At 49.2% G+C, this 20173-nt stretch overlaps 1 non-coding gene across 1 annotated transcript; it reads right to left on the minus strand.

Annotated features, from left to right (window-relative positions):
* Nucleotides 1-1512: 1512 nt before the first annotated feature.
* On the minus strand, nt 1513-1585 carry Trnas-cga (transfer RNA serine (anticodon CGA)). Its single transcript has one exon. It is a non-coding gene; the product is annotated as a tRNA-Ser (tRNA).
* Between the last annotated feature and the right edge of the window lie 18588 nt (nt 1586-20173).

Here is a 20173-nt window from a genome sequence, read left to right on the forward strand (position 1 = left end):
ATTCCCTATTATGTTTAATATCCTGTCCATGTTCAATTTCCCCCAGTTGTGCCCAAATGTTCTTTCCTAACTGATGTCTTTACACCAAGCTCCTATCTAGTCTTAGTCTTATCTGGGACTAAGCTGCCTTGGTCCTCCTGAAATCTTTCACAGTCTTCCCGTCTTTCCGTTTCCATGAACACTGACGTTTGAAGGCACTGGGAAAGCTGTCTTGGAAAACGTTTTACATCTGGATTTATCTGATTGTTTCCTTCATGATGTTCTTCTTTTTTTTAATATTAATTTACACTTCAATTATTGGACACATTTCCAAGTTATAACACACCAAGCACAACCACATCATACATTATCTTAAATAACTTTGTCAGTGTCACTTGGAGCTAAGCAAGACGGAAATGAAGATATTCTGGACTTGAGGACCAGCTATCTTTTAATTAAGCTTTTTGTGTCTGAAAAGATATTCTTCCTCTTCTATATCAAGTTGTCTTTTTCAGCATTTTACATATATCCCTGTGTTTTGTAGATCTGAAAGAACTCTTCTCAAAATTACCAATTTTGCAATCTTTGACCTACTTGGGGGTGAAGGTAGATGCAGTAGCTGAGGTATTTTGCAAACAACTCCTGGCTCTGAATATGGTGACATGGGTTTGGCCCCACGGGTGTGTCAGATGGCCAGTTGCACAGGGCATCATGCTTAGAAGGGCCTTACGCTTCGTCCAGTGTGCTGGCACCGCCATCTTGAAATTCTTAATAATTTTTACACGAGGCCCCACAATTATATAGCCACTCCCAAATGACCTGGTTAGTTTTCTGAGAGACCACGTCCAGGATGGTCAACCTGAGGATATTGTTTTCTCTCGGTATCCACAATACGCATGCCTGTGTCAGATAGACAAGAGGCAAACAAGAAAATGACATTGGTGTGGCAATTCACAGCTTGCAACAGACTTTACAGGCTTCCCTCCTTTAACTCCTCACCAGCCAAGGTCAGGAGGAAAGTCTACCCCAGGATGTTCTTCAATTCACTCTCCTAACTCCTGCATTTTACTGGAGACTGGAAGTGAGGTGAGTGAAATCATGGTCAGATTCAGGTTAACTATTTTTAGCAAGGATACCACATGGGTTGCAATCATATTTTTAATATCAAAGAGCTACTTCTCATTCTGGGAAGGTTTTTTAATATAGCATCTTCTTGTTTCAAAGGGAGCACTTTTCTGAGACCATCTCAAAGAGATGATGTATATGTATTTTTTCTCAAAGAGATGTATGTATGTATTTTTCTTCTTTTTTTCACTATCTCTGAGTCTTTAAAATATTTTTTCCTGTATTTGCTTGTTTTGCTTTCCCTTTTCACAGTGAGGATTCTTTGGTATCTATTCATATTTTCATATTTAAGACTGAAGCTATTTGAACTGGGTCATTCCTAGCAGCTTTGGTGGCAAGCCGACTTTTACACTGAACTAAATGTCAGCATCTGCTGGTGTCTTCTCTTGGGCCAGTTTCACTTTTTTTTGGTGGTACTGGGGATTGAACCCAGGGCCTTGTGCATTCGAGGCAAGCACTCTACCAACTGAGCTATGTCCCCAGTGCCCCCCACCCTGGGCCAGATTCCCAATTTGCTAGGTTTCCCAAATTTCCTATGGGGCATAAACTGGTTACCTAAGTTCTGAGGCTGAGTGGGGAAGGTGTGGGGGAAATGGACCACCCGGGGTGTGGTCCCTAGGCCAGCTGGTTTTCTACTAGAGTGGGGAAAGGGCCCGATTTTGCAAGCCGTGGAATGGGACCTAGGGCTATCACTATCTCCTTACCTACTTCCACCCAGTTCTCCCCAGCTCCACCCTGCCCCCTGGACAGTATCTGGCTTTATTTTATTTTATTCTTTAGTACTGGGGATTGAACTCAGGAGGCATCCAACCACTGAGCCACTCCCAGAGCCCTATTTTGTATTTTATTTAGAGACGGGGTCTCACTGAGTTGCTTAGCGCCTCACTAAGTTGCTGAGGCTGGCATTGAACTCACCATCCTCCTGCCTCAGCCTCCCAAGATGCTGGGATTGCAGGCGAGCACACTGCACCTGGCTGGTATCTGGCTTTTTGAAGCTGGAAGCAGCCTGCTTCTCCCTTTAGCCCAGCCATCGCCTTCTTTCCCCCAGCGGCCAGCCTGCAGCTTCTTCTGCCAAGGAACTCTCCAGCCCCTTTCCAGCTTCCAGAATTTTCCTGATTACGCCATGCCACGGTTTGTCCCCTCTGAAAATCAGGTCGACATTTAATCCCCAGACATGAGAGGGGGCTTTGGGAGGTGCCCAGGGTTCAAGGGCAGATCAATCCACGCATGGGGTCAGCGGAGTCCTGGGTTAGTGGGTTCTCTAGACAAGAGGGGGGCCACGGAAGCTAGTTTGCTGGGCCTCCCTCACGCTCCCCCTGTCCTTGCCGTGTCTGGCACCACCCCAGGACTCTGCCATCAGCCATGCAGCCCCTCCACCTTGGACCGGAGCCGGGAGCTGAAATCAGCCTCTTTTCTCTGTTAACTTACTCAGCCTGTTACCAGCCATGGCTGGCCGGCCGGGCCTCCACTTTCCCTCTTCCTCTCCTGTGGGGTGCACCTTGCCTTATCGTCTCCGTGGGGCTTCAGGAGAGAGAAGGCAACCTGCAGTGGGTCCTCCAGCTCTCTGTTCTGAACTTGAGATTTCGAGAAACATCAGGAGATCCCACACGAAGATCCCTCTCCTGCCCAGAGGGCAGCCACCTAGAAATCACCTGGCACCCCTGGCTGCCAGGCCTCCTCTCTCCACTCACCTCCTCTTCTGCTCCTTTAATGTCTTTTACTCTTTTAATCTCATCTTCTTGCTCTTAGTCTCTCCCCTTCTCTCCCTGCCTCTTTCCCATTTGCCCTCCCCCTCCCCCTCCCCTCCCTCTCCTCCCCCTCCCTCTCCTCCCCCTCCCCCTCCCCTCCCCCTCCCCTCCCCCTTCTCCCCTCTCCCCCCCCCCCCCCCCCGCCCCGCCCTGCATCCGACTCCTTCCTTTGGTAAGTGGTTTTCAGACAGGGTGGCTCCCGCTCACCCAGGAGACATCTGGAAACTCAGGGCAGGGGTGGGTGCCCCTGGCTTCTGGTGGGCAGAGGCCAGGGACTGACAAGAGGCAAACATGAAAACAACATTGGTGTGGTATTCATGCAACCTGCAGAGGACAGGACTGTCCCCTGCAAAACATGCACTCCAGTCCCAGATAGAGCCACAGTGGAGAGGGCCGGCTCTCCTTCACCCCGCTTCACCCACACCCCGGTCCTTCTCAGAGAAAATGAGAGAGTGCAGAGGAGCAGGGCCCAGAGGGGGAGCCCCTGCAGCCCAGGCTGGGGTGAGCGGCCCAGACCCAGGGCGGACTGAGGCGATGGAGTCTGCAGATGTTGGTTTTGGCCATCGCAGGGTCAGACAATCTGGTGGGAAAGAGCTCCTGAGCTACACCAGCTGCTGCTGCCAGCTGTTTACCTGGCTGTGAGGACCACCCCGGCCTGGCTCTCACCCACCACCTACCCCGACTGGCTTCTCCCTGCTGTGCGGCTGGGGGACACTGGGCCACCCATGTGAGCTCTGACACCCGTGAGCAATGGAAACCTGCCTCTTCCCCAGGCTGCCAGGGACCTCCGAGGACCCCGCACTGGGACGATGCATCTGAGGACTTGGTCCACTTCCTGAAGCCAGCAATCGAACTGTGGAGCAGGGTGGAGCCTGGTCCTGATGAACTTAGTGAAGGAGCCCCGGGGCAGCTCAAGATCCTGGAGAGACCTGGCTCCAAGTCTTCCTTCAGACCCTGGGTCACCCGCTGTGGCAGAGACTACTTGCTACCATGCTCTCATCTTACAGAGTAATTGAATTTTAGTTGGACAAATGGCTGCCCAGCTGAAAACTACATTTCCTAGACACTCTCTTACAGCTATGTGTGACCACATGGCTAAGTTCTGACCAATGAGAAAGGAGTAGAAGTGATATGTGCAACATCTGGAACATGTCTTTGAAACAAAAGGATACAATCTGCCATGGTAGGGGCTGGGGCAACCATTTTGGACCATACAAAATGAAGGTGCCTATTAAGGGTGTCAGCGCAACGAGTTAGAAGGCATCTGGCTTCCCACCACCACTGAACCATCCTTCTAATCGCATACTGACTCTACTCGACTTTTACATGAGAGAGAAAGGAGATGGTTTCTTATTTTAAGAACGTTATTTGGGGGTCTCTTTTTAATAGCAGCTTAGCATGGGTTCTGAAATCGAGTGCTCTTGTGATCCACGCCTCACTGGTGGGAAACCCTCATCTGGGAAGCTCCCAGGGAAGTGCCCTGAAGACTTCAGACGAATATGTTTGCCCAGGCTCCAGTCCGTAGGTCTGCGTGGACCATGCCTCTGCAGTTCTGAGACAGCCAGACAGATGCTGCTGGTCCACAGACAACACCTTTGAGTAGCCTGGTCACAGAGGGCCTCAGATTCCCTTTACGTCCATCTGTCCATCTGTCCACGTCCCAGCTTGGTCTCTAGCTAGGACCCTGGACCCTGGCTCTTTGGTTCAGGGAGGCAAGTCTTTTGTCCTGTCCACCTCTGAGGACAGCTCCCAAGACCGAGGCCTGGTCTGCCCAGCCCAGTGGCACCACGCACGGACCTGCCAACTGCCCCTTCGGGCCCCTCCCCTGCCGCTGGCCGCCGCTCCTTCCCTGTCCTGGCCGATCCTCCACCTTGGCATTGGTGAGTGCTGTGACGCCCTTGGACCAGTGCCACCCTTTAACCTTGTGTTTCTCCAGGTTAACTGACGGCATTGCCTTTAGGACACAAAGCCATGCCGTGTGTTTGCAGGAAGGTCAAGTCAGGAGAGCGGACACGGCTGTTCACAGGCCTCCCCTGCTGTGGGGCGTGTGCGTGGTCCTTGTGTGTCTGGCTGTGCCCCGAGGGCTGTGGGCTCTGGGTTGTGGCACTGGCCGGGGAAGGCAGGATGGAAGGGCTGGGGCACCCGCAGCTCTGCCCTGGGCCTCTTGCTTTTGCCTTCCCTGAATAGGTGTCTTGTTTGTCCACCAGACAGGCGGAGTGTCCCTGCGGCTCGCACATCTCCTCTGGGCCCCCAGGGCTCAGGAGGCCCGACCTGCCCAGGAAGTCTGGCCGAACCCTAATCCCAACAGGGGAAATGCCAAGGCCCGAGGCGCCATGCCAGGCTGGGCTCCTGCCCCCCTCCCACCCACCAGCCCCCGTCCATGGGACAGAGGTGACCTTCCTCACAGCACAGCTCAGAACCTGCCTCCTCGACACACTGTCCCCACCTCCCTGGTGCTGGCCAGAGCACCACGGGGCCACTTCAGAGCAAATTCGCATCTGCAGAATCCGCCTTCCCGGGAGTTGGAAGGCTCTGGGCGCCCCACAGCAGAGGAGCCCCGGCCAGAGAGGCCTGTCTTCCTCCTCGAAGGGCCAGCTGGGATGAGGTCGCAGGCTGCAGCCTCACAGCCAGGTCCCACAGACAGGGCCAATCAGCAGAGCCGGGCAGTGCCACAGGAGAGTGAGCTCCAAGTCCCTGGGACAGGCGACTCTGTCACTTTGAGCTTCTGTGTTTATAGATGTCAAATTCTTCGTCCCTCTGCCCCCAGACTGGACTGCAGGGAAGAGACTGGTCCCAGAGGAGTTGATTCCCGGTTCTCCTCCATCTCCAGGGCTCGCACGGGGCCCTCCTTTTCTCCGGGCCTCATTTGGACAGTGTTCGTTCCTGGGCACGGTCTCTGGTTTCCATAATGTTTATGAATGAACTGGGCTGTCCCTTTTCTTCGGGTGGAAAATGACTCAGGTTATGTAAGGACAGAGGGTGTTTTCCAAAGAGTATTAAACTAGAGCCTCATTCACACTCGCTCCTCACCATACTAGAAATTGAACCCAGGGACTTTCAACCCCAGAGCTACGCCCCAGCCCTCCCACACACTTTCTTAACACTTTGAGACAGGGTCTCACTGAGTTGCTTAGGGTCTGGTTCAGTTGCTGAGGCTGGCTTTGAACTTTGAGATCTTCCTGCCTCAGCCTCCCCAGCCCATGGGATTACGGGCAGGTGCCACCATGCCTGGCTCAAATCTCTTCTTAAGCCCACACCCTTGACTCTCCCTAGCAGAGACCCAAACAAGGGCGACAGACGACAGGATGAGAGTGTGGGGGACACGGGTGTTCTCTGCTCTTGGCCCAGCCTCCCGCGGGAGCTTAGACCCCTGGGCGGCAGTCCCACCTCTCCCAGCCCCCACCCCCACCCCCACCCCAGGTCTTCAGCTCCAGCCTCTCGGGTCCTCGTGCCCCAGTAGCCAGACCAGGCACCAGAGCCTGAGTGCCGAGGGAACAGCCCTGAGGGGTGGAGTCTCCCACGGTGATCCTGGACAGGAGGGTGAGTCAGTCCCTCTCACACCCTGGAGTGTGCAGCTGGGTTCAAGCCCCTGAGTTCAGGTGAGGTCGGTGGCCTCACCCTTGCCAGCGTAACCCCAAGGTCTTCCCTGACTCACCCTGGCCAAGGTCTCCCGAGTCCCGGCAGCCCTGATGGCGCTCCTGGGCATCTCCTGGGATTGGTCTTGGGTGCGGTGGGGACGTCCTTCTGAGCGTGTGCGTGGGTGTCCCTGTGCAGAGGATGACGCAGGGGAGGGGCAGAGGGCAGTGGCAGGGACGCCCGGATATCCTATCGAGACCCCCAGGAGGGAAGGGCCTGTCCCCTCCCCGGGCTGGGCCTGGTCTCCCCCAGACCGCGGTGCCTCCAGAAGCTCCCCTGGGCCTTCGGCCTCCGAAACCACAAGTGCTGGGCACCGGGTGCGGTGAGCGTGTGGAGGGTCCCTTCTCCCTCCGTCTTCAGCGGCCCCTGCGTCAGGGCCCAGGGAGCAGGCTCCACTTCTGTGCTGGAGTTGGGGTGGTCTAGCCTGGGCTCCTGTGGACAGACTTGGGTGTTCTTGGAGGCCTGGGACTCCCTGAGGGACTTCCCAGCCCCTGCCACAGACTCCTGCCTCCTCCCTGCCTCCTCCCGCTTCCCTTCCTGAGAGGTCAGTGGAGTGACCAAAGCCCCTCACAGGCTCCTGGGGCAGCCCCCAGCCTGACTCGAGGTGGGACTGCTTGCCCCTGGGGCCGCCTGCTCTGGGCTTAGCACAAGCTGGACTCTGGCTCTCTCCCTTCCCTTCCAGCCACTGGTGTGACCAGCTCCCTCACTGCTGGTCCCTTGGCCTGTGAGGACCCAGCAGGATAGGCCTCTTCTAGCCTGTCGTGATGTCTCCTTGGAGGAGGGAGAGAAGGCAGGTCCAGGAGCCAGGAAAGATATGGAAGAGAAGAAAACCGACGACACCACGGGGGTGCCACGTGGGCGCAGTGGCTACAGGTGTAACAAGCTAGGGGTGGCTTTTCAATGGTCTCTCTCAGTATTTTTGCTTTGACACAGAACAAACAGAAATGGAAAGGAAATGTCTCAGAAGGTGAACTCTTAGCTTCGTTCACTCTTGCATCTCACGTGTCCAGATCACAGACGCTAGTAGATGCCCGATTGGTGTTTGTTGAAGGAATGAGTGACAGGTTCCCAACTAGTGCTGCTTCATAGACTTTCAGACTTTCTGTCATGTGTGTTTGTTTATTTATTTTTGGGGTACCAGGGATTGAACCCCAGGGTGCTCAACTACTGAGCCACATCCCCAGCCCTTTTAAAAATATTTTACTTAGAGACAGGGTCTCACTGAGTTGTTTAGGATCTTGCTAAATTGCAGAGGCTGGCTTTGATCCTCCTGCCTCAGCCTCCCCAGTGGGTGGGATTACAGGCCTGCGCCAGGACACTTGGGCTCTGTCATGTTTCTGAGAGTGGCACTGATCCCCTGTGGTCCACTTCACCTCCTCTCACCCCATGAGCCAACTGGTGGTGGGTGCCAGGGTCGTGTGGGTGGACCAGGTGGCCAAGAGACCTGGGTTCCAGGGTTACCTCTGGAATGTGTGACCAGGTAAGTCTCTGCCTCTGGGTCTCAACTTTTTCATCCGTGAAATGAAGAGAATGGATTAGTTCAGTGGCTCGTAAAGACTGTCCCCCATCCCCAAGCTCGGGAGCCCTTTCTTCAAAGGAAATCTTAAAAAGCTCAAAATAGGAAACATCTGACGCCCGAGGGTCTCTAAAAGGGGGTGTGTGTGCAAAGAGGCTCTGTGAAGCCTACTTTGAGAAACTCTGGTGGGCCGTCCTCTCCCGTCTGTAAGGTCCTGAGAAAGAGAGAGAAAAGGACCGAGCAGCAACAGTCCAGGGCGCCCGCGGAGCCCGGGATCAGCGGCTCTGCTCGGTGTGGATTTGGGGGGCTGGAGGGACCGGCCGCAGGGGTTTTGAGTTGGAGCTGAACGCGGGGGCTTATTGGGGAAGAGGGGCGGCTCCTCCAACATCGAGCTCAGCCCCAGCCCGGGAAACCCAGGACAGAGCAGTACCCTGAAGGCTGATGACCGCTCCGTGGAGGAGAAGCGGGGGTCCCGGCCGCTGGGAGCCCGCGAAGCTCCCGGGCAGCGAGCCCCGGGCCCCCTCTGCAGACCCAGGGCGGCTGCCGGCAGATCGGCGCGGCGCGCCACCGCCCCCTCGTGGTCATGCCGGCCGCGAAGCCGAGCCCTTCCGTCCCTCCCTCCCCGGGTGCTCGAAGTTCTCGGGAGGGAGGCGATGAACACCTTCCCCGAACGAGGTGCTCCCCGGCTGGGGTCAGAACTGGAGAACGCAGGGTATCTCTGGTCCTGCTCCATTTTTCCCCTCGGCCAGGCCTCCCCAAACAGGAGCCACCAGAAACCAAAGCCACGGACTGTAGCACACCCAGGTCCCGGCTGGGAGTCTGGACGCCAGGGTTTGAATACCTCTGCCTCCCAGACGCTGTGTGTCCCCGATGTGTTGGAGAACCTCCCTGAGTCTCCCTGTCCTCGCTTGTAAAGTGAGACTCAGGGTCCCGGTCCCACCGCCCTCCCTGGTGACCTGCTCTGCGCCAGGCTGGGGCGGCCCTCGTGGTGGGGGAGGGGAGCAGAGGGGGCGGGGCTCGAAGGCACCACCCCAGAAAGCGGAGCGTGGGAAGCAGAGTGCGGAGGAGATCAGGGGCTGCAGCCCTCGGGACTGTTGATTCTTTGTTCCACTAACAGTGTCACCCCAGTCCACCCTTTCTTGTCATTGCCAAGGGTCAGCCCCTATAATCCCCGCCCTGATGGGTCCATTGGGTTCCCACTGGTCCCTGCTTACCCAGGCTGCCCTTGCTGCACCATGCTGGAATCTTCTTTACTTGGAACCCTCGCTGGCTCCCTTCTGCAGGCTGAACCAGATCCATCCAGATGCTTTGGTTTGGCGCACCCAGGTCCCTTCGCTCCGCTGTTCTCTGTCCTTCTAACCTCCTTTCCACCTTCAAGCCATCTTCTCCCTGGTCACACTGGGAGGATTCACTCTGTCTTAGGAGGGTCTTGGGGTTTCCTGCTGGGGGGTCCCTGCACTCATTCCTTCTGCCAGTTCTTCTCTAACTGCTCACATCCTGCCGACTGGTATGTTCTGTGTTGCTTACTGAGTATTTTACTAAAGATGCTCTCATCCTGCAGAACAGAGTATGTGCACAAGTGGCTGAAATGCTAGGTTATCTATGCTAAATTCCAGATCATAGGGACTTGGGATTTCAGAGAAGACAAAATACTTTGAGTGAGAATCTTAGTTTCCTTCAAGGCCTAAGCCATAAACTTCCTCATGGAAGCAGACCTACCTCTTAGCCTAAAGGAAGGGTATGTGTGTGTGTGTGTGTGTGTGTGTGTGTGTGTGTGTTTTGGAGGTAGGAGGGAGAGGACATAGAGGAACTCTACATATAGCCTTTTTTGTTAATTTGCAGTACTGAATATTGAACCCAGGAATGCTCTACCATGAACTACACCCCCAGCCTTTTAATTCAATTCAATTTTTTAAAAATGTGGGACAAAGTCTCAGTAAGTTGCTGGGTCTGGCCTCTGACTTGTAGTCCTGCTGCCTCAGCCTCCTGAGTCGCTGGGATTACAGATGTGCCCACCCTACCTGGCCACCTGTAGCTTATGAACTCGTTGGTGACTGATAATATCTTTTCATCTGTGTAATAGTAAGCTAGTATCATAAAGAATCCTGGTTTTGGCTAATCAAAGAAGAGACTACATCATCTCAGGGTTTAAGAGATCCAAGGAGAAAACCCCAGGCATAGCCCTCATATATTTTATGACATTAAAGAAAAAGGTATATAGGTGCTCACTTCTTGACTCTGAAAGAGTCTCAGGGATGAAATCTAATTACGATGGCAAGTTATTGCTTGATAAAGAAAAAGAGTGGCACTGGGGTTGTAGCTCAGTTGTAGAGCACTTACCTTGCACATGTGAGGCACTGGGTTTGATCCTTAGCCCACATAAAATAAATAAATAAAGGTATTGTCTCCATCTACAACTAAAATTATATATATATATATATTTTTTTTAAAAAACAGTGTATTGTAAAGATGCTGATGTATCTTCTTAATCTTCATACTTCCATGCCTAGTCCAACAGGAAATATTTCATAGGCAAGAATTGGCCCTCTGTATTTATTTTTGATTTATGAAAAAAGTTAAGTGGGAAATTATTGGTTTGATTTTGAATCCCAGAAGTCTGCATACCCAGGTTTACTTGAAAGAGCCACAAAATTGTAGTACTGCCACCCTGTGGCAATTTTGATAAATTACAGGCAAAACTTCCTAGAAGACCCAACTTGAATGTTGGAGCATTTCTTAGGAACATTGCTGTTAGTTCTTCCCTAACAGTTTCTTCTTTTCTTTAAGACCTAAGATACCTAAGTCAGATCTTTCCCAAGCATTTCCTCTTAATGCATGAAAATCTTCAAACCTGTCTAAAATGCAAATGGATGTTAGGTGTTAACATTTAAGTGTTTAGAGATTTCTCCAGAGTGGCTTCCCATCCTGACTCTAGAACAGATGTTTTCAACCTGGGATCCAAGAATGAGCTTAGGGTTGGGTGAATGAACTCTTTGAAGTTGTATAAGTGTGAATAAATGCATATATGCATCTTTTCTGAGGAGTGGACCCATGTCCTTTGACTAGATTCCCAATGGAAACTATGACTCCAAAAAAATTGCAGAGTCTCTGCTTTGGGATGACATAGACCCAAACTGACTAAACAGAGGAGAGAGAGAGAGAGAGAGAGAGAGAAGAAGAAGAAGAAGAAGAAGGAGGAGGAGGAGGAGGAGGAGGAGGAGGAGGAGGAGGAGGAGGAGAAGGAGGAGGAGGAGGAGAGAGATATAATTGAACTTCCAAACTGGATAAAGACTTGATCTTTTTCTTCCCTGTTCTTGACACCCCCATTTCATGCAGCCTCCAACCCCCCTCCACTATAGGAGTAAGAAGAAAATTGAAACTTCATTTGCAGATGAGTGACCATCTGTCCCTCCAAAGGTTTATGAAGGGAAGGAGGAATTTTATAGCCTCCTATGGAGGTAGATTAATCCAAATTAGCTCGAGGCAAAGGAATCAGGCTATTGGAGATAATGCCATTTAAAAAAACAACCCCTTTATTTGTCTCCAGATCAGGTGCCTGGGTGCTGCTTGGGAAGTTGATGAATGATTTAGTTATGTTTTCTGTTTGGGGAAAGCGCCTGCTTTTATCTCTGTGATTGCTTCTTCGTTTGGCAACTCACAACCTTCTATCTGTTCTAATGTAATTGCCTGGCCCTCTCTGCAGCTCCAGGTAATGTCAGCAGAGCTTTCTTCCCGTTTTCCTCTGGAATTTAATATTGTTGAAGCAAACTAATTGGACTCTATTTCATTTTGCTTTATTTTCCTACACCAGACCTAGCAATAGGTTGTTGGGCTTTTCTTGTCCTGTTCCTTCACAAAGTTTCACTTGTGAGTTCCCAAGGATGTTGGGTATTCCTTCTCTTCCCCTCTTCCTTCTTCCCGTAGGGAGCCAGGCACAGCTTTAGATGAGGTGAGACACATGGAGGTCAAGAAAGCTCAGGGCCTTCCTCAGGGACAAACTGTGTCCCTAGGTAAACAGTAAACAGTAAACAATCCTGCAGGTTGTTTACTGTTCAAAGGTGCCCAGCTGAGAAGCCAGCAGGGACCAAGATCCAGCTGGCCCTCTGCTCAGGACACCAAACACCCGGGTGTGTGACTGTGTCCAATGGGCAGAGCGGAAACCTTTTCCTATTTGCAAAAAGGTACCATATTGGTGAGAAGCAGTCCTACCCCCGGTACTTAGTTACTTACTAGAATGGAGAAATATTATATTCTGGATATTCACTTAGGGGCACAGGATCTTGGGATTTTGTCCTGAATATTGAAGACCTTCACTGATACTCAGTTTTGGGACTCAAAGATTTGTGGGAACTCTGGGTTTCACTTCGAATGCTCTAACATTATTTCTGGGCAAATTTGATCGACACGGTTCTACTCATTCATCCATCCATTTCAAAAATATGGGACAGGTGGGTGCCTGCTGTAGGGAAGGTGGGTTTAAGGTATTGAGGGAAAGAGACACCACCTGATGTGAACATTTCCAGCAAAATGTATTCTCCTGATCTCTGAGGATGCATCTTTGACAAAGAGCCTTTCCCTCCCACCAGAGAGTCGAGGTATTTACATGTCCCACTCCAGAGAGCGGCCATCAAGTCATTATGGATGCAATCAATCCAGTCAGCGCCTGCAGCCAGCCGAGCATCACAGAGGCTGCCGTGTGTGGGGGCCGTCCACCCGCTGCTTTGACATGAGATATTACACAGGCCATAAAGACTAATGAACTTCTTTCTGCCAGCCTCTGACCTCGTGAGGGGTGGTGGGTGTTTTTATAACCAAAGCAGCAGCAGCTCAAATGGGAGGGAACAGATAATTATAAATATTAGAGCAAATTGACCTTGGGTACACGAGGAGAGCTCAGAGTGGCAGCCGAGGCATTAAGACAGGTTTGGTGTGGGTGGAGTGCTGACGCTGGAGGTGGCAGATGGCTCTTCTAGAGTCACTCTTCTGAGGACCCTGACCTGGGTACTTGAGTAGGCAGGACTGGGGAGTTTGGAACCCCTTGTTTTCATTTGCCTGATTTATTTTATTTTAGGTACCAGGGATTGAACTCAGGGGCACTCAACCACTGAGCCACATCCCAGCCCTATTTTGTATTTTATTTAGAGGCAGAGTCTCACTGAGTTGCTAAACACCTTGCTGTTGCTGAGGCTGGCTTTGAACTTGCAATCCTCCTGCCTCAGCCTCCCGAGCCACTGGGATTACAAGAGTACAATCTTAGGCACCTGGGTGATTTATTTTATTTTTTTTTAAACCCAACCCTCTGCCCAAGAGGATTTGCAGTGACTAACAATAAAGGCACCTAGAAGTAATTTAAAATGAGCTGGGGAATTCCAAAGCCTCGCTGTGAGGACCCCATCATTCACTCATTTACTTGTTCATTGGTCTGTTGCTGGAAAAGCAGTTGTGACTTCACGCTCAGTGCTGTGCTGGGTACTCCACTTGATTCACGTGGTCCTGTCATTAGGAGTTCATAAGGCGATTGAGATCAAGACGTATATTTGAAACTGCAGGGAAACTAGTCACCCTGATTTAGGGATGCAGGTGGGAAAAAAAAAAAACAAAACGTAAAGACCTGAGCTTTGGTCCTTACTGACTCCATTGCTTTGGTCCTTACTTACTCCACTGGTGTGGCCTTAGGGCCTCACTTTCCCCAGCTGGAAAATGGGTAGAGGGACTAGATGAGTGGATGTTAAACCTCAGTGGGCATTAGGATCCTCTGGGGAACTTGGTAAAGCCACAGATTCAGCTTTCAAGTGTGTGCAGAGGAGGCTGAACTCTGTACTTTAACTGTCTCCTCACCTCTACCCTAGGAGGATTCTGAGGCCAGAATCTCCGGATGTGCTTTGAAAAACTCTGGGCTAGATATTCTGAGTAAACTTGCTCTCTGGAAAAGGATTCAACAGTCTTGCAGCAGGCAGAGGGGAATGGAATGGGAAGATGAACCAGGCAAGAAGGGCTCCGATTTCAGGGTGCTGGGGGGGCTGGGGCAATTTGGAGGAGCTGAGGATCTCTCTCTTCAAAGATGTCTGAGGTGTGTGGCTGCTGGCGTCTGGACTTTCTTCATTTCCCACGAAGGCAGCTATGCTTTTTAGCTACTTGTGCCACCTTGAAGAGGAAGCACACAGTGAGTGTGAGTGTTGACAAGTGTTTGGGGATTGTTCTTTGTACTCATCAATGAAATCGTCTTCTCCTGCTAGAATGGGACTTTACTTAATTTGCAAAAGAAAAGAAAGTGTTTTAACATATTTTTATAACACTTAAAAACATTGATCTCCAGGCATAGTGGTGCACACGCCTGCAATTCCAGCAGCTCAGGAGGCTGAGGCAGGAGGATCGCCAATTCAAAGCCAGCCTCAGCAACTTAGAGAGACACTGTCTTAAAATAAAAAAGCAGAAAGGGCTGGGGATGTGGCTCAGTGACCAAGCACCCCTGGGTTAAATCCCCAGTAACAACAAAAAAAAAAGGGGCTGGGGTTGTGGCTCAGTGAAAGAGTGCTTACCTCGCATGCCTGAGGCACTGGATTTGATCCTCAGCACCACATAAAAATAAAATACAGATATTGTGTCCACCTAAAACTAAAAAATAAATATTAAAAAAGATAATGATAAAAGCAAAAAGAACATTTATCAATCACCCCAGCTTCAAGAACGTTAATACAGATATGTAGCAGGATAAAGCTTCAGAGGTGAATTTTTATTTGAATAGGTAACATTTTTTTTCCTCTTACTATTGAAACTCAGGGTTGACTTGCTTAGTCAGCAAAAGAAAAAGGAAAGAAGATTTATAAGGCAAACACAAGGGCTGGGGTTGTGGCTCTGTGGTAGAGTGCTCACCCAGGATGTGTGAGGCACTGGGCTCGATCCTCAGCACCACATAAGGTAAAATAAAGATATTGTGTTCACCTATAACTAAAAAATAAATATTTTTTTAAATAAGGCAAACACAAGTCTAATATTCAAAGTAAACCTGTGTTTGACTTGGAAGCCTGTGAAAGAATGAAAACTTTCATTCCATGACTCAGGCTGAGCCCAAGAGAAACCTTGAATCATCCTGAGTGTGACACCAAGAGGCAATGGTGTGTACGAGGTCATGCAGATGCTAAAGCAGGGAGGCAACTCCTTGGAGGGGTATGTGGGAGCAAGAGGAAACACTGTTTGATTGTTTTGGTACCAGGGATTGAACCCGGGGCACTCTGTCACTGAGTTACATCCCCAGCCCTTTAAAAATTATTATTATTGTTATTATTTTTTGCTTCTTTGATGACTCATCAGATTAACTTTCTTGTATATATAAAAATTATTATTAAATTTTGAGACAGGTCTTGCTAAGTTGCTTGAGTCACTATATTGCTGAGGCTGGCCTCGAACTTGTGATCCTCCTGCCTCAGCCTCCTGTGCTGCTGAGATTACAGGCATGCGGCATCATGCCCAGCTATATTTTAGTAGCTTAAATGGCCTTTCCCCCTGCTTTTTGATCAAGAGACCCCAACTTTAATTTTGTGCTGAATCTAGCAAGTTATGTAGCTGGCCCTAGATAAGGACATCTCCAGTTCTGGTAGGTTGGCCGGGAGAGCAGGTTGGGCTCAAAGTGGGGTTCTGCAGTGGGATTAGATGATGTTTCTTCCTGGAGTCACAGTCACAGATGTTTAAAGCATTGCGCCTTGGTTTTATTTGTATTCATGCCTGTCCCAGGCTGGCAGCTGGTCTCTCCTCTCCAGTAAGAGCTCTTTTCTGCAGTACCATGATCGCCTGCTGTTCCGGACCTTCTGATCATCGAGAGCAATGCGGGTTTGATTAGATCTCGCCCGGGTCCCTGTAATTCATTCTCGTGTTCTTGAATCATCTTCCCCTGTGGCCGAGAGCTGTCCCTCTCCGTCTTCCACAGTGCGAAGTCACTCGGCCCGTCCTGGCCATTAGGAACCCGGGCTCCGCTGCCAGGCCGTGTGTCCTTTTCCAGGCGACCTTTGATGGAGTGCTGAGCCCTGAGGTCAGGGTCCCGCTTCTTTGTGCTTCCAGCTCACGCCCTGGCGGACACCTCATCCCTCCTTCTGATTGGAAACAGACTCCACTTTTTTCAACGCATCTTAATTTTGCCCAAGAAGTCGCTATTGTCTGTCTTCTCTGACTTCTTGTCACCCTGGTCACTGGGTGTTTGGTGGCTCAGCATCATTATTCAGGGTGAGCCTTTCATCCATTTGTGTGATGGAGCTGCTTCTAGGACTTATTGAGATTTCAGGGAGGATTTGATGAATTCTCTGGGCTCAGTATTGCATTCATTCCAATCTCCTCCTTTTTGAGGAATAACAGTTCCCTGCCACCTTAGCCCTGGGATAGTTTATTCTTTTGGACTTCATAGAGCACGGGCCAGACATTGTTTTCACTTAGGTTTATTTTCATTAGGGAATGTCCCCCTCTGGAAGTTGTTTTTTTTTTTTTTAAGTAAAATGACTAGTAAACATGCGTAACCTTTCCACACAGTTCCAGGCCTGCAATGTCTTCTTCATATTCTACTTTTTTTTTTTTCTAGTTCCCCCAGCAGTGAGCTCGCCTTCCGGCGTATGGGAATTATTTGGAGTCATCTGATTGTGTTTTTTTGCCCCAGATACTTCCTCAGAGAGATGTTTATTTTAGATCTGGATTTCTCAAAAAGATATTTTTTGCTGCTTTGACATTCTCTTCCTCATTGGACAACTTTATATTTTGGAAACTTCACATTTATTTTTTTTTTAAAAAGTTGAAAGTTTAGTATACCTAACACCCTACGTGCCTTCACCAGTATTCACTAATGGTTGACATATTCTCTTTTCTTTATGTGTGATCTATACTGTTTTTGGTTGACTACTTTGGAATAAAACCATAGACGTGGCACTCATCCTTATATATTTGGGCATAAATCTCCTACAAATAAGGACATTTTATATATTTGAGCATAAATCTCCTTATAAATAAGGGCATTTTTCTAGCTGTAATCCCAGATACTTGGGACAGTAAGATGAAAAGTTCAAGGCCAGTCTGGGCAACTTAAAGAGAGCCTGTCTCAAAATAAAATAACAAGGACTAGAGATGTAGCTAAAAGGTAGAGAGCTTACCTCACATGTGCAAGGACCTGGGCTCAATCCCCAGTACTGAAAAAAATTCCCTTCTAATCATAGCATCATGCTCACACCTCAGATAATTAACAATAATTCTAAAATCTAAAATAAAACTGCTATTTGAATGTCCTTAGTTGTTCCCTAAATGAATGTGACAACTTTTAAATTTCTTCTAACTCTGCCAATGTCATTTCAAACTTCTGTACAACGTTATCCAATGTCTTGATGTCTTCCACTCTTCAAAAACAGGAAGTTCCCCTGAAGAAACTGGCAAATGGACCTCTTCCAATGTGCACCTTCCATGTTTGAAGGGCTCCGTATAAAATCCAGGCTGCCCTCCCTTCCTCAGGCATGGCGGACGGGGGCATCGCAGTGCAGTTTAGGAATTCTCCATCTCCACTGCTGTCAGACAGGGTTGCTTTTCTACATTTATTTCTTGGCTGTATTCTGAGGCATTGGTATTTCCAAGCTCACATGCATTAGGTCCCCAGACTCTCCCCAAACGTTTAAGTCCTCTTCAGGCATTTTCTAACAATGATATTCTCTCTCTCTCTCTCTGTATATGTATGTATACACACACACACACACACACACACACACACACACACACATAATATTTAAACACCAAACGCTTAATACACACACACACGTATTTATTTTTGTGTGTGTGTTGGAGCTTGAACCCAGGACCTTGTGCATGCTAGGCAAGTGCTCTACCACTGAGCTACATCCCCAGGCCTTTTTAAAAATTTGAGACACGGTCTTGCTATGTTGCCTTGAACTTCCCATTCTCCTGCCTCAACCTCCCAGGTCACTGGAATTACAGGCATGTGCCACCCACTCAGCGGTATTTTTTAATATTTATTTATTGAGGCATAATTATATATGTGTAATTACATACTTCAGTGACAATAATCACATATTTAGGTACATATTTAGGTGTACCACTTGATGCATACGTTTTGACATATGCATATACTTATGAAGATGTCATGATACTTAAAATACTAAACATTTCCATCACTCCAGTTTGTATCCTTTATAATCTTTTGCATGTGCTTTTCCCACCCCTTTCCACATTCCCATGTACCGCAGATCTGCTTTCTGTCCTTTAGATTAGTTTGCATTTTCTGAGCCAGGCCTGGTGGTGCACACCTGTAGCCCCAACTCCGTTGGAGGCTGAGGCAGGAGGATCTCTTGACCCAAGAAGTTCAGGCTCAACCTAGGCAACGTAACAGGACCCTGTGTCAAAAATAAATAAATATAATTTGCATTTTCTAAGATATTCTATAAAACAACATCCTACAGTGAATACTCTTTTTGTTCTTTTTTTTTTTTTTTTTTTTTTACTCAGCATAATAATTATGAGCTTCATCCATGTTATCGAGTGTCTCAATAGAAGTGGTAAAAGCCGGCATCTTGTCTCGGGCAGGAATATTTCCTCTACCTGCTTCAGGTAGTTTCCTCATATGTGTGCACTGATCAGTGCTTGAGGCTCAAGGGGACACTTGGAGCATGTGCACATTTTGCTTTTTCTCCTGTTATTCTCTAGTCCCCTTGGCCTCCCAGGTCTCCCACCTCCTCCCTCTAAGCTGAGAGACCACCAGGCTTTGACTATGGCCTCTCAGCAATAACCTGAAGCAATTGAAGGGCTCACCTAATGCATGTCCCAGTTTTTAGGGCACACTGAGAGTCACTGGATGATATCCAAAGTTTTGAACATCATTGCCTCAAACATTTTGATAACTTATTTTTAACGTGTGGGTTTTTTAGACACAGGGTAAATTCAGTCCCCGTTTTGCTGTTGTGTTCAGAAGCCGAAGTCACCCTTATAACACTTTGAGGAATGAACTTTGAGTGAGGACTATTTCCTTGATCTGGTATTTGCAGAAGTTCATGCAGGAAGTCCCTGAGCCAGCAGGACTCTTCCTCAGAGCCCCGGGATGTAAGTTTGAGTCTTCTCATCACACAATGAGTGTCAACAGCTGCTGGCCTGGTCCCAATGCCCCTCCGCTCCGGGACCTCACACTGATCTGCTGTTTCCTGCAGACATTGCCTGCCTGCAGGGTTCCTCATGCTGGCCCTTCTCCTTCCTTCCTCTGCTTCCTCAGGGACCAAGTCAGGACACTCCAGTCGCAGGTCTGGTTACTCAGTTTTACCACTGCCCTCTTAAGGGTTCTTTGCCAACTCTGCTGCCTGCACCCGTGGCAGTCTTTGTCCTCCTCCTTCCCATCTAATTTGACATCTTTTAACACTCTGCCTCCCTAGTTAGAGTTAACTTTTTTTTTTCTCTTCTTTTTTCTTTTCTGGTGCTGGGGATTGAACCCAGGGCACTCTACCACTGAGCAACATCCCCAGCCCTTTTTATTTATTTTTTTTTATTTTGAGCCAGTGTCTCACTAAGTTGCTCAAGCTGGCCTAGAACTTGCAACCTCCTGTCTCAGCCTCCTGAGTTGCTGGGATTACAGGCAGGTGCCACTGCTCTGGGCTCAACTTTCTTATAGTTTTAACAAAGATCAAGTTTGAATTCAGTTTCTTGTTCTCCTTGTGGCTTTCAGGTGAGTTTCAGGAAGAGAACAGGGAAACATTGACTTGACGAACGCTCCTCAAGCCTGAAGCCAAGGACTGTATAGTTGCTGCTGTTGTTTTGAATGTGGTTTCTACATCAATGGGAAGCCTGACACAGTCTCTGACCCCCTAATGAGTACTTAATAAATGTCTGAAGAATGCCCATCAAACAAATCCATAACCTGGGTCAACACATTAGGGAGACTATTGCTCCCACTCCATCTGGTATATCCCATAGTGCTTAGTCTATCTTCCTTCCATTGAGTCTAGAATTCACCCAAGCCCTGAGATCTGTTGAAAGTCGAAGAACAGGAGACTGTCTAAAGTCTGTCTTCCAAGAGCTTTTGAGTTGGATAAACCCACATTTTAAACTCACCATATCATTGACTGTTCTTCCCTTTTGTGTCGGTTCTTTTTTGGTGCTGGGAATTGAACCCAGGACCTCACACATGCAAGCGAACAGCTCTACC

Source organism: Urocitellus parryii, chromosome 8 (assembly GCF_045843805.1).
Source record: "Urocitellus parryii isolate mUroPar1 chromosome 8, mUroPar1.hap1, whole genome shotgun sequence".
Taxonomy (NCBI): domain Eukaryota; kingdom Metazoa; phylum Chordata; class Mammalia; order Rodentia; family Sciuridae; genus Urocitellus; species Urocitellus parryii.